At 38.1% G+C, this 18,521-nt stretch overlaps 2 long non-coding RNA genes across 2 annotated transcripts in view; one reads left to right on the forward strand and one right to left on the reverse strand.

Annotated features, from left to right (window-relative positions):
* Window positions 1-18,521, reverse strand: part of LOC138129042 (uncharacterized) — a 208,482-nt gene that overhangs the window by 63,815 nt on the left and 126,146 nt on the right. The window lies entirely within an intron of this gene.
* Window positions 13,060-13,715, forward strand: LOC138129044 (uncharacterized). The gene is made up of 2 exons (XR_011159040.1): window positions 13,060-13,427; window positions 13,482-13,715. It is a non-coding gene; the product is annotated as an uncharacterized lncRNA (long non-coding RNA).

Here is an 18,521-nt window from a genome sequence, read left to right on the forward strand (position 1 = left end):
GTTGCTTTGAATAACGAGTGATATTCGGATGGACGATTATGAATGATACCAAGGCGGTCTCATGATACGCAAATTTCAATTTTCACATCAAGTTCTTTTTTGGAATCTTAGTGAAGTAAACGAAACTACCCTTACTAATGCGGGAAGAAATTAAATCACTAGATTAAAACAATGAGAACCAAATGACAGAACCACCGAATGAATATCTCGTAATAGAGTGGTCGGGTCGAGTCGTATCGAGTGATCGGGTCGAGTCGTATCGAGTGATCATTCGTTTTACCATCCAGTTCTCGACTTCTCGAAACAATAGGTACGTTTTGTTGGTACATAACCGGAATCGGTTTATGATGGAACGACCGTTTTATTGGTGCACAAAACCGACTCCGACGAAACTTTTCATTCCGTTAAACTACATAGAATGGTCGGTTTGAATGTTAGAAAGTGGGGATTTTATGACAAAACTGTCAAAAATTTTAAGCCGTTTTGTTGGTGGGATGCATTCCGTTCAATCTGGATGACCCAACAAAACGCACCTATTCTAACGAATTATTTTAACGAATGATAATCGAAGAGCATAATCGAATGATCGATTATTCGGCTATAATCGATATATTTCGATTATATCATTCATAATCGCCCAACACTAATGTGTTGTGTGTTTCGTTTTGGGTTATGCCAAGGATGCTTGGCAAATTTCCCGAAAGTTTTCGTTTAGATTAGTGCCATACTTGATATGTAAACTGTGTAAACTAAAGTTTTTCAGTCGTGGGAGTTAGCCGAAAGAAGTATTCTTGTAAATATACAGAATCCATCAACTGGTGCATGGAAAATTTGTGAACATCATTTTGAGGCAATAGTTTTGTGAATGAAAGAAAGGATCGTTTAAACACCGGTTCTGTACCAAAACCTTACGACCATTCTGCAAATGAAGATTTTGTAGTTGTTGATGTCATCAGTCTACAACATTGACCGCGGTTTGCAAAGGTTTGGATCAAAAACCTTCCTCACATTCTCAAGATGGTGAAATAATGGACAGCATTTCCAGTTTTCATCTTCAAGACCATAATTATTGTGAAACAGGTGAAAGTGAAGTTTTGACAAACAAGCGTAAATTCGCGAGTAGAAGTATTCCGCAGTATCCGAGGGATATTAAGACTGAAATGTAAATAGTACTGTGATTTGTTTTTTACTTTTTTCAAGTGAATGTTAATTTGTTGTTTATCTGTTTTCTTGAATTTTTAGAGTTTTATCTTGTTACATTTTTTTCTTATTTGTGTCGGTTTTTCGTTCAATATATAAATAATAAATATACTTATATGTGTTTAATTTTATTTTCCTACTATTAAAATTGTTAAGATTTTCAAGTGAAAAAGTATGTTTGGTTTTTTTAAAACCAAATTTACTTTTTACACTTTAATATCTTGACAACTAAAAAAAACTTATATCTGAAAAAGGGAGCACTATAAAGACTGTTGCGTTCAAATTTTTCCCGCGGTCATTTAGTTTGCCACTGGACTACCAGGAGCGCTGTATTTTCCGTTGCCAACCTTTAACATAGGGAAATCAGTTCTTATCTTAGGTGTTCTGTGGAGTACAGGTGCGCATGTGTGTATGTGATAACATGAATTTGACATATTCAACATCCCCCCATCAAATTAATGTTCAACAAAAATAATAAAATAAAATTCGTCGATCATGGGTGGATTAAACAGCGTCACATAAATCGCGCGAGTAACTCTGAATTCTTACATTAAAAATTCGCGAAACAAAAAATAACGCGCAACATAATTAAAAAACACAATACAACAAATAAAATACAACATTACAAAAATGACTGGAGGGTAACACGGTTTTTCAGTTATTTACCAAACCATAGTGAGAAATACATGACTGAAATTTTGCAACGCATAAAGGTTTCGTCAGGGCGTCTGCGATCATGTCTTGGGTAGAGATGAGCTTGACTTTGATCTTCGCATCTTCGACCAGTTGACGTATGAAATGGTGTCTAAGATCGATATGTTTAGTTCGTTGACTGAATCCTGCGTCAGATGCTAAGTCGACGGCACCCTTGTTGTCGTTGTACAAGGTCGTAGGTTCCTCGACGGACGTGGGGTCGAGTTCTGACGCTAAACTCCGTAGCCAGATGAGTTCTTCACATGTGTAGCTCAGCGCCATGTATTCTGCCTCTGTTGTAGACAAAGCAACTGTTGGTTGTTTCTTGCTGGACCATGATACAGGATTTCGATTGTGGAAAATGATAAATCCTGTCGTAGATATTCGATCTGCGAGGTTATTTCCCCAGTCTGCGTCGCAGTAGGCGGTGATCGTGTTTTCTTCAGGCTGATTGTGGACTTGAGATATCGAAGTATCCGTTTCACGGCTCTCCAGTGTACAATATCGGGATTCTGGTTTAAGCGGCTCAAATAGTTGACTGCGTGGGCGATGTCAGGTCTCGAAATTTGCGTGATGTACAATAATCCTCCGATCGCTTCTCGATAGGGAAAAATAGGAGTCGTTTCGGTTTCGTTGGTGTGCAAGTCCAGCTTCTGATTCACATCTTCCGGTGTCCTCACCGGGTGACTATCTTCCATCTTGAAACGTTTGAGTAGATTGAGGATATAGTCTGGTTGGTCGATGTGGATCGTATGTCGTTTCCAATCTCGAGTGAAATTTATCCCTAAACATTTTGATACTTGTCCTAGGTCTTTCATATGGAATTTTTCGTTGAGGCTGTTTTTCGTGCTCGAAGTTGCGAAGTCGTCGTTCGAGAAAATTAGTATGTCATCTACGTAGACTGCTAATAATTCAATTTTTCGTCCTGCTCGTTTCGTGTAAATACACGGGTCTGTTTGCGATCGTGTGAATCCAATTTTCGTAAGTACTGAGTTCAGCTTGGAGTTCCACGCTCTTGAATCCTGCTTGAGCCCGTACATGGCCTTTCTGAGCTTACAAATTTGATTCTCTTTCCCTGGTTGTTCGAAGCCAGTGGGCTGCTGGATGTATAACTCTTCTTTCAGATCTCCATGAAGGAATGCGTTCTTCACGTCAAGCTGATGAATTTTCAGGTCGTATTTTGCAGCCATCGAAATGAGAAAACGTAGTGTTTCCATCCTTATCACAGGTGAGTAGGTCTCTTCGAAGTGGATACCTGGAATCTGCGTGCAACCTTTTGCTACAAGTCTAGCCTTGTACAAGGTTGGCTGATCTTTCCCCCTTTTAGTTTTAAAAACCCAACGTATTTTTAAAACTTTTGCGTTCGGTTTGGGATCTGTCAGAGTCCAAGTGCCGTTTTCCATGAGGGCTTTGTATTCCTCCTCCATGGCAGATTTCCATAAGTGACTTTGCGGGGAATTGAGGGCCTCTTCGGGAGTTTGAGGATCCTCGTCTTCGTTTTCGTGGGTGATTGCGTTTATCTTGTAGTAAATGTAATCGTCGTCTTTCTTGGGTTTCGGTTTCCTGGTGGTTTTTCGTAACATGTTCTGCGGTTCTTCTTCATTGATCGTTTCGGGAATCTTGGTCCTTGCCGTTGGTGATGCCGTTTGAGGTTCTTCGTCGTCTTCGTCGTCTGTAGGAACAGCTAACTCGAAAGTTGCAACGTTAGTTTCGTTACGTTTCAGCTGGGCGAGAAATGCTGTTTCCATGAACACAGCATCTCGGCTCTTAAATACCTTGCGGGTTTGCGGATCGTAAAATCGATAGCCTTTGGATTCCTCAGGATAACCTATAAAGATGGCGTCTCGTGTGGGTGAATCCCACTTCAACCTAAGAGGTTTTAGTACGTAAACCATTGCTTTGCAGCCGAAAATTTTTAGGTGACTTATATCGGGCTTACGTCCGGTCCAGACTTCTTCGGGAGTCTTGAAGTTGAGGATCCTGGTGGGGGTGCGGTTGATGAGATAAACTGCCGTTGAGACCGCTTCGGCCCAATAAGCCTTGGGAAGACCTGCATCGACGATGGTTCGATTAGTCCTTTCTGCTACGCCATTTTGCTGAGGCGTGTACGGAATGGTCAGTTGATGTCGTACTCCAGTGGACTCGAGGTAGGCTTTCAACTCGTTGTTGACGTACTCTTTGCCGTTGTCGGATCTGAGGGCCTTCATTTTCCGTTCAAGCTGGTTTTCTGCAAAAATTTTGAAGTCTTTAATACACTTGGAAACTTCATTTTTATGGCGTAGAAAATAAACGTGTATTTTCTTAGAATGGTCGTCTATGAGGGTCAAAAAATATCGTGATCTTCCGAGAGAATCGTTTTCCATTGGTCCGCACAGATCGCTGTGTATCAGGTCCAGAAGGTTCGCGGCTCGTTTACCATCCTTGGGGAAGGGGCCTCGATGGTGTTTTCCTTGAAGGCACGGAACGCAGGTGCCCTCTGTGGCGGGAACGGAGTTGCAGCCGGTAACAGCTTCCTTGAAGTGGACCGCAATGGAGTTTCCGGGGTGACCAACTCTTCGATGCCATAATTCGGGTGCGTGTGACGTCGTGGTGATGTTTGCTGACTGTTCAGCTGAATCGAGTTTGTAGATTCCTCCGTGATCATGTGCCGTTGCTAAAAGGTCTCCATATTTCGATTTTATTTCGCATCTTGATCCTTTGAATTCCACGGTGTGGCCTTTTTCGATTATTTTACTGACCGACAGTAAGTTAGTTGAAATTTCTGGTGCGTAAACGACATTGTGGACCTTAATGAAGTCCGGCTTGTTGTCAATCTGGATTGGTATCAAGGTCGAGCCAATGGATTTGCTCTCAATTTTCGTATTATCCGCGAGCACGATTTTGGAATCAGACGTGCTCGAGACGTCGTCGAGCCAATCCTCACGATGAGTGAAATGCGCTGAAGCGCACGAATCCAGGTACCAAGCATCAGGATCCATAGCATGGGCGGTGGAGAAAGCTAAGAAGGCTTTTTCTTGCTGTTTCCTTTTTTGCTCGGCTCGAATTGTTGCGTCCGTCTTCGGTAACCTGCAATCTCGGCTGAAATGACCAGGTTTATTGCAATTGAAACAATTTTTCGTTTTTTGAGCTCGTGCGTTTCTGTTTTGAAATTTACTCGCCATAGCAACATTATCATCTCGCGTTTTTTTGACGTTATCGTTTTTCATCGAATATTCTAGAAGGAGCTTCGTTTTTATTTCGTCGCCTGATAACGGTTTATCGGAGCTGGTGATACCCATTATCAGCGGATCGTATTCGGGAGTAAGGCCAGCAAGTAAAAAGGTTTCGATTCATTCATCGTCTACTTTGAACTTGATTGCGTTGAGACGATTCGAGTACGAGATGATCTGATATACGTACTCTTCCATTGATTGACATTTGACGAGCCTGGTGTCAGTTAATGCACGCATCAATGCTATCCTGTTGTTTTGGCCTGCATCCTCGAAAGTGCGAGCGAGGTTGTTCCACGCGTCCTTGGCCGTCGCTGTATCCTCTACGTGGATATAGATGTGGGGCTCCGTGGCTAGCAAAATTCGGGATCGCGCCTTCATGTTTTTGCCTTCGTCGGTGACGTCGCCGGTCACACATTTCCATAGGTCTTCGAGATGTAACGCTGCTCGCATGGCGGACTTCCATGTATTATAGTTCTCTCGACCTCGAAGTTTTTCAAACGTAATTTGGTTGTTCGTTGGCGGCACGTTGTTCGTGAGCCTTCACAAAGGACGTTCTCGTTGTTCGTTTCACCGTTTGTTTCGTCGTTCGTTTCGTTGTTCGTTTTGGCCGTTCGTTTCGTTGTTCGTTTGCACAATTTCGTGGTTTTTGGGCACTCGTTTTTCTTGCGTTTTTTTTTTCGGTCGTTCGTGTGATATGGGGGCATGCGTTCGATTTCGTGTCGTTACGTTCACGTTTTCCGAATTCAGTGGATCGTGGGTCTCCACGAACTTACGTAAGAAGTGATCAGCGTTGTCTTTGGTCACTTTGCGGGCCCATAACCTGATGTGCGTAGGTCCGGGAAGGTGTTCGGAGAGCGAAATGATTAACGACTGGTTTATTCAGAGTACAGGTGCGCATGTGTGTATGTGATAACATGAATTTGACATATTCAACAACTTTGTATGGTCCCGTTGAAGACGTCAGTCCTGTTTTGGTAGTACGGTCCTGTTTTGGTAGTATGGTCCCGTTGAAGACTACGGCCCTGTTTACTGTGTTGTCTATGCCATAACCACAAAACACAAACCATAAAGAAGCGCAGGCTCTGTACAAATTGACAGCAATTCCAATGACATTTAAATCGGCCATATTGCGTTCTGGGACGCGGGAAACTCAAATTATGCTTGGCGAGCTATGCTGGCGGGTAATTTGAATTGTTCTAGATATTTAAAATTATTGATTTTCAATGTTACGTTCGTTTATTTCGTTGTATGGCAATTCAGGACATAACCATAACCTAACCAAACCACCCGCTCACTGAAACACAAGGTTTGTGTTCTGTTCTGTGCTGAAACAAATGAAATTAAACAGCCAATACGAGGAACGCCAGATTTGGCGCAATAAATGACGCGTGCGCACTAGCCACATTTCCTTCGTCATTACCCCCACTTTTGCGTTCTAATTGCCGACAAACAAATGTCATTTGAATTGCGAGTTAGGCAATACAACTTTCACCCCCATGGCCATAACCATCACAAATCACATATCCTTAGATAGGAAACTGCCATGATCAAGTCAATGTATGAATTACAGCGCTCCCGGTGGTTGCGGACAAAACTAATCTCACAAAGTAGGCAACACGTCTTACTCCAGTTATGAAAAATAATTTTGATTTTAACTACGAGTGTAAAAACTGTTAGGGCCAGTTTATAGAAGCGAAATTAAGTAAATCGTAATCAAATGCGAGATTAAAAGAACACGTGATCAGATTGAACCAATCGAAGTTTCGGATTGATGGGTTAATCGCGCATTAAAATTCAATTCGAATTAAATATTTAATTCTCTTTCTATAAACTGGCCCTTAATTTTACACATTAAGCAGATAATACACACGACGAAAGTAAGCTGTGAAAAAAAAAAAACATGAATTAAACATTTATTTATTTTTCTTACGCAGTTGTTTTTTTAAATACATCTTGTTTGCGTGCAATTTTACAGGGTCAACTAATCGTGGATCAGGTTTTGTTTTTAAAAATATTTGAAACTTACTGTCTTTCCCATTCAACACTAAATTTACTTGTTTAATCCACGCATAGAGTAATGTTTTTATGATTAAAGATGACACTTTACTGCCTAAAAATGGGTGGTCTTTGCAGTTGAGAACGGAAAAATTTATGTAAGTCGATAAAATATTCTAATATTAGAGGTAAATTGGTTTTCGAACATAGTCGCGGAATTGCATACATGAGCCGGGAAGTTGCCTCAGATGTGGCCCAAAATAAAAAGGTGCCTGGTTTTACAAGACTGGAATGTCTGTATTTTCTGCCTTCAATGACTTCCAGCGGCACAGTCCCATCAGCCTTGAGCAGCATTTCCCTACACATGTTGCAACCTCCATACTTATTTAAAAGCGATCTGCCAATGAAGCCAGCAATGTAGGCCAAGGTGGCTTTTGCAACACGCGATTTTCGATGATGCAGTTGCAACGTTGAAAAGTCAATGGTGGAGGTGCTGGAGGTGCTGGCTTCAGACTCAATGGCAGATATTCCCGCAATTTCTTCGCCCGTCACGAAACATCTGAGTGCATCCAACGCTCCTGATGATTCATCTGGTTCACAATTGGCACCAGGCGAGTGACGTGCAAAAAAATTGTTAACCAATAACGTCTTGAATGACGCTGTAAAAGTTGCGACATCTGGAGATCTGTTATGCCGTCCATGCCCTCTAATGCTAGAGAAAAAATTCTCCAGGCAATCCTGGTTAACAGCACGAAGCAAAATATACTGTACTCTTCCTATGAGCTTCAGCTTTAGATGAATAAAGCCTTGTAAGGTTTTAATTAAATTGACGATGGATGGAATTTTGATAAATTTCTTCTTGTTGCTGTTGTAATAACATACGGTATTTAAAACTATTATAGCTGACCTCCAAAAAGTTTCATGTTCTGAATTTTGCGACATCCCGCCTTTCAGGGGTTTGCCTTGTGGTGCTAATTTTGTATTCCCATTCAGACTATCAAATAATTCATCCATAAATAGAATGAAGTCAGCCGTATGTTCAGCCTCTTCTGGCAGGTTGTATTCAGTTTTTGTATCTAAAATTATACACAAATTATAACATAAACATTGGTACAACAAGAAAAACACTAACCCCATTTGCAAAGACGCTTCATCAAACCACCAACGGTATGGCTGAACACCTGGGCCATCAGTTTCACTTTCATTTTATTCATTTTGTTCAAATATATATGAGCATCTGTTAACTTTAGGCATAGTCTGATAACTTCCATCGAATCTAAAAGATACAATTTTTCGATGTGATGCCACTGGGCAATTTTCTTTTGCCCATTTTGTTTGAAGTGTAGATTCTTGGTCAAAAGATTATTGCGTATGCCCTTAAATAGATGTGGCACATCATACAAGGGAATTATATCCATCCCCTTTATTTCAAACCCCCTGTAAATGTTTTCTCTCAAATTTCTTCTGCATTTTTCATCGGTATCTTTTAATAATGCATTAATAGCAGCTTGATTTGACCCTCCCTGATCACAAATCGTCGCTACCACTTCTAAGCCTATTTCTTGAGCCTTTTTTATGACTTCCACTAATAACGATTTTAGTTTAAGAGTCTTTATTGGGCCATGACTAAACGTAAAACTTATTGCTTGTTTCCACTGCCGATGAATTCCTTTCAGCATAAAAACATTCGCATACTCAGCAATTGCAGGTGTTCGATTGTTATGCCCATAGTCCTCTACACCCTCAATACAATGAGTTCTTTTATTATAGGATAACAAGGGCCTAATTGAGACCTCATCAAAAACCACGGCACAAAGACGGTCATTTGCAACCTTGATGTTGTTAACGGTGGCCTTTAAACTCTCCCAAATTTTTGTGTTTATTCCAGGACCGTATGGAATTCTATTTAACAAATTAGATAGTGTCCTCCTTGAGGGTAGCGAAAAAATGGATGACAATAATCTATATCCCTTGGGACTTGTCTTGTACAGTGACAGAGCCAGCAGTTTATCATTCAGAGTAAAACGACGTGCATATGGATTTTGTTTCTGTGTCCTGACTTGTTGCAAAATAAAATTGTAGGTAGTTTCATTCACAGAGTCAATGAGTGTGTTGAAACTACTGCATGTTGCTACCTTTTCTGCATTTCGCAACCTACCTCTAAGACTTCGAATTGAATGTTGAAGGGTAGCAGTCCTTCGACCCCATTCGCCAATCAACTTGTAAAATTTCTTACAACGTGGAGTAAGATCTTGCTGACGACTTACATTCACCTTTTGCAGGATTCCTCGTCTTTTTGATTTAGCTAAAACAGAAATAAAGATGATGCAAGAGGTACTAAAAAGGTTCTGGTAGCTCCATGGCGGTGTGCGGTAAATTTAATTCATATGGAGTAAATTTAATTTGTATTTAAAAACAACAGTTTTAAAGCGTATTTACCTGTTACTGAATCAATTTTGACTTCTTTTTGTTTCACTGGCGTTTCCATCACTGCACATATTGATACTGGCAACAATGCTTCTTCATGTAAACATTCACTTTTTGATGTGCTTGCACAAGGCTCTTGTCCAACCTGTTGATATTCTCTAAATTTTGATGAGGTTGTCCCTAGTTCCATTGGTTGTAATGTGATGTCCTTAACGTTCAGCAGTTCAACATCACTCGTTTCTTGTACTTTAGCAAAATAAGAAAATAAATAGATAGTAAAATGATGATTTCGTTTTCATCTTAAAGTATTATAGGACTCTAAAGATGTACTTTTTGTTCTATCGTAAGTCCCCGGATTGAGTTCAAAAGAGGAAAACCATTTTTATTTTTGATTTTACGCGAAAACTTCAGAGGAATACAATTTTTTTATTCATTTGAAACCCCCATTTCTGTTATTAAAAAGTCTTCTTCAACACAGAGGAAGACGTAACATTAAAATAAAAGAAAATGCAGAAAAAATATATATTTTTTTTTTAAGAAATCAAACGATAATTGAATGTACAAGTATTCTATTAACTCTCCGCCGTTTTCTCCACATAATTCAACCCTACATCGAAGTTTAAGCTTCTGAACACCCATGCATAAGTACATAAGTGTTGGGAAATTATTCATTAAGTTTTGTAATTATGTGACGAAAACCGGTCCAACACTGGATTAAATAAATTCTTTGTTCTAAAGACAACATTTTGAAAAAAGTAATAAAAATAATAAAAAACGAGGCCAATTGTAATAAAATGTATAACATAAAAATTAATTACCTAAGGGCCAGTTTCATAATAAACTTAAAGTCGACTTCAGCTTAAACTGACTTTAATGGATTGTTGCAACAATATGTTTCTATGGTAAATGGTAAACTTTAATGTTAAAATAACTTTAGGCTGATTATGAAATTGGGGGTAAGTCCAAATTTTAACAGAAAATGTTACTTTAAGGATGCAGTACAATATCAATACTGAGATTTTAATGACACAAATGGGGGTTTCAAATGAAGCAAAAAATGTTATTCCTCTGAAGTTTTTGCGTAAAATCAAAAATATTTATTTTTTCCTCTTGTGAACCCAATCCGGGGACATACGGTATAAATGATCCGAAAACCGTCACTTTAGAAGCCAGTATAAAAAATACATATACCGGGACATTTTTTTAACTCTGAACATAGTCAATATTTATTCCCTATGTTCAATTTTAACAATGGTTGCAATTGCCCCGAGTAAAGCGAAATCGAAGTACGAGTACTTTATTTTGACCATGACCAACTTCATTCATATCCGCTTCGCTTCTATATGGCCGTTTCAATTTTGAATTTTACATGCAATCAAATGTTCCCATTTGATGGACATCTACTAGCGACATCTCCTCCACAAACAACCAAACAAACTAAACATTAACTGAATTTGACATTAACGTCAATTAATTAACGTCAAGGTCAATGGCCTCATTTTTATGTTATTACTGTTGTTGTTGTATGTATATTTAATACCTATACAGGTTTATAAATTATCCGATTTTCGACATATCCCACTAACTCAATAAAATACAATAAAATATAATATAATAACTAAAACTAACTAACTAAATAAGACAATAATTCAAAACAATAACAAATTAGCAGCTTTCCAAATACAATTATCCCTCCCCACATATTGTCCCTCTTCTCCACTCAACCTTCTTCATCCATTCGATCCCTCTTCCGTCCTCATTCAACATTTCTTCTCTACTTTCCTCTCTCTCTCTCAATTCTACGCATTCATTCAACATATGTTCTATCGTCTCCTTTTTTTCTCCACACATCCTGCACACTCTAATCCTATCCTCATTCCAATATTTATTCTCTCTCTCCTCATTTCCACACCTAAATCTTGCTATTATCACTCTCTCCTTTCTACTCTCTCTTCCTAGGTACTTTGGTAGTTCTTCCGTTATTATTTTTTCATACTTCCCATTGTACCTAGATTCCCTAATTCTCGTTCTTCTTTCCTGCACTTGCACATCTCTGTCTCTCTGCACCAATTCATCTGTCATTGCTCTGCCTCCCTCTCGCATTCTTTCTATCTCCGCTCCTGCATACCCATTTCTTTCGAAATATGCCTCCCTCTCTTTCCATACCCCTTTTCCTATTTCTTTCCTTTTTTCTTTCAGACACTCTTGCAAAATTCTACACTCTCCTCTCTCTATCAACCTCTCCTCAAATCTTATTGCTCTCTTTCCTGCTTCTATTCTTATTCCATCCCTTTTTGTTTCCTCCATCACTATATAGCCCGGTGTCTCTCTATCTACTCCTAGCACCCATTTCAAATATTTTCCTTGCACCCCTTCCAACCCTTCTTGCTCTCTCCATCCCCATATTTCCGCTCCATACATCATCACGCTTTTCACCAGACTATCAAACATCATTATTCTCCTTCTAAAGTCATGTCCAAATTTTCTCTCTCCTATCCCCCATACCGCTCCTATTATCTTATTCGCTTTTTTCACTAACTCTCTCACATGTGCTGCTGCTGTGTTTCTTTCATTCATCACATAACCTAAATACTTAAATTCTTTCACTTCTTCAATTTTATCCTTTTCCCATCTCCACTCATTTATTTTTCTCCTACCACCCCCCTTTCTAAACACCATCATCTTGGATTTCTCTACATTCACCGTCAAGTTTTTCCTCCTCATATATTTCTCCATGTTTCCCAACATTTCTTTCATACCTTTCTCCTCTCTCGCTAGCACCACCAAATCATCCGCGTATGCCAAAGACCACACTTTTTCTTTGCCCACCACGACCCCCCCTGCCTGCCCCTTCCTGAACATCTCCTCTATATCTCCTATAAACGCTGCAAACAGGCTGGGGCTTAGTGGACAACCTTGTCTTACTCCCTTATACGTCTTGAAACATTCACTCACTCTTCCATCCACTCTCACTCTACTTATCGTCTCTTCATATATCTCTTCTATTTTTGTTACCAGATGCTCATTTATCCCTTTCTTTCTCAAGTATTCCCACAGTAAGTCTCTTTCCACATTATCAAAAGCCGCCTTCAGGTCTACAAAAAATGCATAGATCTTGCTACCCCTCTTTTTTATCTCATTTCCTATTATATGATTCAAGATATATACGTTGTCCATAGTCCCTCTACCTTTCCTAAATCCCGCCTGCCCGTCTGGTAACGCACCCCGCTCATTCATTTCCTTCATCAGTCTTTCTTCCACAATCATCGCGTATACCTTATATGCCGTATTAAGGAGCGTGATCCCCCTGTAATTGCTGGCTGTATCCTTTTCTCCTTTCTTATATATGGGGCATATTATCCCCTCCTTCCACTCCTGGGGGAAGCCCTCTCCCTTCCACACTCCATTCATTTATGTTATTACTGTTATCAGCCAATTAAAAAAAAACACGAAGACGAAAATGTTGGGTTTAATTTAACTAGATGACAACACCTCTGACAACACTAACAAAACACATTTTTAAAGGTAAGAGCACTATTTATAACTTCAAAACTTTTCAGCCCAGTGGTTTACTGTTCAAGCTTAGTCTTCAAAGAATCCATTTATTCTACAAAAATATTACTAAGGACTGGTTTCGCAGCTGTTTTAATAATAACATTGCATACTGCAGCTTTGTGGTCTGCACAGGAAAACGCTGAATTTTGAAGGAGGTGATCATACAGCAAGTCATTCAAATGAGTACATGATTTCTTATATTGTAGAAATGGTACCTAACAGTTTTTGTACTATATTCGCAATTCTCAATAATGCCTAAAAATGAATCACTGGGATACAGCAATTGACTCTGATTTTGAAGGGCTATTAATCTTAACAAAGATCCTAGTATGATGGTGGATAAAAGTGACATAAAAGATAACTTTGTCAAATATGTATTGTATATGTATTGTTTTGCAGGGAAGAAGCAGGTTCATTTTCATCTGGGGACTGGGTCAGGATATGAATTCGTACAAACAACAACAGGGTTCTAAAATAACCAAAGAAAACATTTTGCATGTTGTATATTTTGGATCTGAATTCCTACAAATACGAATGGAACAGCATCTTTAGTGAGTGTCACTTTTTTTGAAGATGATCTGTAATTTTGTTGAGATCTATAATACCATTTAATAAACTACCTTCTATAAGAAATTTTATTATTCAAAAAATACTACAAGATCTTTTAAGAGACTTTAGCCATTTGTTTCTCTGATCAGAATCGCTTGGAAATTGGAGAAAAGGCTTCAAATTTCCACAAATAAAACACTTTCTGCCCATTTTGTTAAAAAAACAACTTAATAGTCCTGAATTTATTTAAACTTTAGAATGAATAAGTTGTCAACTTGACGGAAGATGGCGACACATGATGCACGTTTCATGGACTACTTTGCGGGAACAAATTTTTGCTAAATTGAGACGGCCATATAGAAGCGAAGCGAATATGAATGAAGTTGGTCATGATTTTGACCAATTTCAATATTTTGAAATCGTCATAAACACATCATTTCTTTACTACAAGACAATTGAATAACTGTCCACTTTTTTTCCGTCTTTTGCTCATCTCGCAGTCACGTCCAGATATCTGATGGATTTATGGACTTGTTTTGCCAAACAAACCTTTACGAATTTCGAGAAAGGGTTGGACCGAGTTATATTTTTTATGACCCATTTGTCACCACCGGTTGCCTGAGGGCCTAATCTGAAGTATTATCTGTATTTCTCTATTTCATAATAATTATTGGGTCCTTTCAGTATTTTAAAGCCGGACCAAATTAGCCGAATGCGAAAGCGAATGTAACACAGCACAGTGAACAATAGTGTGTGTAAGATGTTTTTTCAAAGTGGTTGCTTGGTGCCATTATTCCTGGAGTCGAAGGAGTGATCCATCACTGCCCAGCTGTCAAACCCAGCCGTCTTATCCCGTTAATTAGGTACCCCGTTTTCTTTGTATTCCGTTTAAAATACGCCATGTCCAGGGTGTGAGAGTATTGCTTTTATTTATGTCTACTTATTGTCTACATGTTACGGACTTTTCGTTTCCTATACCTATGTTTTTATTTCATAATTCTTTTCGAATCATCTAAATACACTGACCGACACAAAAAACGACTCACTTTGAATTTTAAGTACCTAATTCATTGTCTTGAGATTTTTTTTTTGGTATCATATTGTATTGATAAGTGCTATTTAAGTTATTCTTTGCCAAAGAATATCCGACAAACAAAACATTAAACACAGGAAATAAGATTTTAATGAAAAATGATAAAAGCTATTTTTAGAAAAAAATTGTAGTTTATTTAACGAGTTCGTGTGTAATTTGGGCTTTTTTTGGCATGAGTGGACCAGTTTAAAACTCGAGTGAAACGAGAGTTTTAAAGGACCGCGAGTGCCAAAAAAAGCCCAAATTACACAAGAACGAGTTGAATACAACGTTTTTTTGTTCGACGAGCCCCCCAAGCTCCAAATCGCTGAAAATCTTTAAAATTAGCTTGACGTTTCGTTTTGACAAGTTGTCAAATTTATCAAAATCCATTCACACAGGAGAAAATTATTAAATTCTGACAGTGTCGAACAAAAAAATTATGTTATGAAAAATTGTTAAAATTTGAACAGTATTTTGAATTAGTATCTCGTATTGTCAAATTAAATCTTTTAATGCGTAAAACAACCGACAAAAACACAACATGGAAGTGGCGCAAACTTTTCAATAATTTATTGAAACAAAACAATTCGGTTGCCATGGTGACCAAACCTCTCCCGATCAATGAAAATATCCCAATTTAACCATTATAAAAAAAAAAAAATAAGCACAAATATAATTTCAAGATATGTATTTCAATATATTTTCCAGATTCCGCATTATTATCGGAAATTTTCGCATTGTAAATTAAAAATGTTATTTAATAAAGATTATTTATTCCATTTCAAGATTATTTATTAAAAAATCATAATGAGTCGCTTTTTGTGCCGGTCAGAGTAGCTGAACATTCAAATGCAAGTATTATTGTATGAATGACAAATTGATGTTTTATACATTTTTTTCGTATAGAACAAATTTTTTGGTAGATAGACAAAATTGGAGAAAAATTGCCCCCCCTCCCCCTAAGTAAAATTCTTTATCCGCGCCTGAACATAGGGAATAAGTATGGACTATGTTCAATGTTAAAAAAATGTCCCGGTATATTAACGCACTGTATCAGTACTCACCACCCAAATGTAGAGTGGGTACAGCATCTTTACAAAGTCCTCGTAAAGTACCCTCTACAATAAATTCTCTCGCGAAATGGATGTTGCACACGTAACATCTCCGATAAATTTCTGCTGCTGTCAAACATTGAAGACGAGCTGACTTTATGTTCTCGATCCATCGTTGACATAAATCGGGATCTTTGGGAAAACGATGTCTTTTGCTTGCTTGGTTATTACATCCAGGAACGCAACACTTATTTTTGTATTTTATCTCTTTCATTTCCATCTCAATATTCAACTTGCACAATACTATTAATGACTCGAAAATGATACCAGTCAACACTGAATCACAGAACCACGCATTCTACCTTGCCCTAAACGGAACAAAACGAAAATAACGCTAAAGATTTGAACAATATCGAACTTAAATTCACAATTCTGGGAATTACCAAACAAATGATTTTCAGTCGGTATAATCAAAGACAATTGTTACCAACTCTTGCTGTACAGCGCCCTCCCACGACTGCGGGGGCAACTTCTAGTCAAGTTTCACACCTAAAAATTTTATTTGCGATATTCCCATTTAAGTTTCCTATCTAAGGATATGTGATTTGTGATAACCATGGCCAACTGTATCAAAACGCTAAGCGCTTATTATGGCCATAGATAAAGAAGGTTTAGATGGTAATCTACTGTGGTGTCAAATGGAACTAACTTCAGCGCCCCACAGCGGATGTGGGCGAGGGTAACCGACATAAGCGGGAAATTTAAATATGTCAAATTACTTTTTGACTATAGTTACAGGCTTATTCACGAAGAATAAAGAACCCGACCAAATTTTTAATCCATCCAACATTGGTGCATCAAAAACTTAGTCGGGCTCTTTATTCCTCGTGAATAACCCTGTATTGTCTACACAATTTTAAAAAGTATAAAAACCAGTGAAAATATTTTGCAGATAGAGGATTATGAAAAAAAAAAAAATTTTTTTTAAACTATGTATTATAATTAATAAATACATTTTCACTAGTTTATGTTGATTTTCTACAGATAATTAACAAGAAACAAATTTTATGTTTTTTTTTTTATTTAAACATATTTACAAAAGGATTGAAAGCAATAAAAAAATAAGGTTGTTGGGATTTTCTAATAAGGCCGACTGTTTTGATTTAAAAGCTAAAACTGTTTATTCAAACGTGAACGTGTTGTTTTACCATCTACAAGTTTCAAGTTAGTGTCTATGGCGTATACCAGGTTTTTCCTTAGTTACATCTACTCGTTGGTTTTAGTACCAACCTAAACAAAATAAAAGTACTGTTATTAAATAATTATAAAATGAGAAATACATCAACAAAGGTGGCCGTTAATAGGTAGGTATGTACTAATAAATTTGGTGTGAAAGAACGAAATACAAGCGATGTTAGCGCTTAGACTTTTTAAAGGTTTTCTTTAAATATTTATTTCTGGCTTCCAACTTAATAGGATCAATAAAAGTTTTATTTGGTTCATGTCGTAAATACCTGACGAATTTTTCGTCCTTTCCAACCAATACCTTATTAACAGATTTACACCAGTAATATAATATACACTTTATAATTGAAGTGGCAACTAAATCACCGATGTGTGTGTGATCTACACAATTAAGCACAATAAAATTAACTTCTTTTAAAATTACATGTTTCAACATGGCAAACAAATTATTTTTGTGGCAATTCCTGGGAATTAAGTAAAAAAGCCTTGACAATGACTGGCTTATCGCAAAACACAAATAGCTACCAGGTTTGACCAAATTGCAGTTTGCATATTGCCTTGCCTCGATCACTCCTAGATCAACATCGCCATCGGAATGCAACAATACATTTTTGGCAATTGCTAGTAGATTTTAAAACTTTTCTGGCGACAAAACCAGCTACATACGCGATAGTTGATTTGCCTACTCTACTTTTTTTTACACATGTTGGGATTTTCTAATAAGGCCGACTGTTTTGATTTAAAAGCTAAAACTGTTTATTCAAACGTGAACGTGTTATTTTACAATCTACAAGTTTCAAGTTAGTGTCTATGGCGTATATCAGGTTTTTCCTTAGTTACATCTACTCGTTGGTTTTAGTACCAACCTAAACAAAATAAAAGTACTGTTATTAAATAATTATAAAATGAGAAATACATCAACACTCTCCCTTATTTAATAACTTACAGATTCCCATGTCGTTACACAAATCTCTAAATCGGGTTGAAAACAATGGTTTTGTTAATATGTCCGCGAGCTGTTTTTCAGAATCTACTTTTGAAACCATAATCTCTCCAGCAGTTACTAATTCGCGAACAAAAAAATGTCTGATACGAATATACTTCGTTCTTCGATGGAACTCGGGATTCTGGGCAAGTCGAATAGCAGCTTCATTGTCGATTTGTAATGTAGGTGTTGCTTTCAATTGGTCCAGTTCAGTTAAAATCCTCTTGATCCAGATGATCTCCCTGGCAGCTTCGCTGGCAGCTACAACTTCAGCTTCAGTTGTGGATATGGCAACGGAAGATTGTCTTTGGCTCATCCAGGAAATAGGGGCCCCAGAGTGGAGGCACAGTACACCAGAGGTCGAGCGCCCCGTGCTAAGGTCACCACCATGATCTGCATCGCTGTAGCATTCAAAAACCCCCTTTGCTTGGTTGTTCTTGTAAAGAAGCCCACAGTTCGTTGTACCTCTCAGGTACCGCAAAATCCTCTTGACCCTAACTACGTCTCGATCTGTTGGATTCTCAAGATTTCTG

Source organism: Tenebrio molitor, chromosome 4 (assembly GCF_963966145.1).
Source record: "Tenebrio molitor chromosome 4, icTenMoli1.1, whole genome shotgun sequence".
In the NCBI taxonomy this organism is placed as follows: Eukaryota; Metazoa; Arthropoda; class Insecta; order Coleoptera; family Tenebrionidae; genus Tenebrio; species Tenebrio molitor.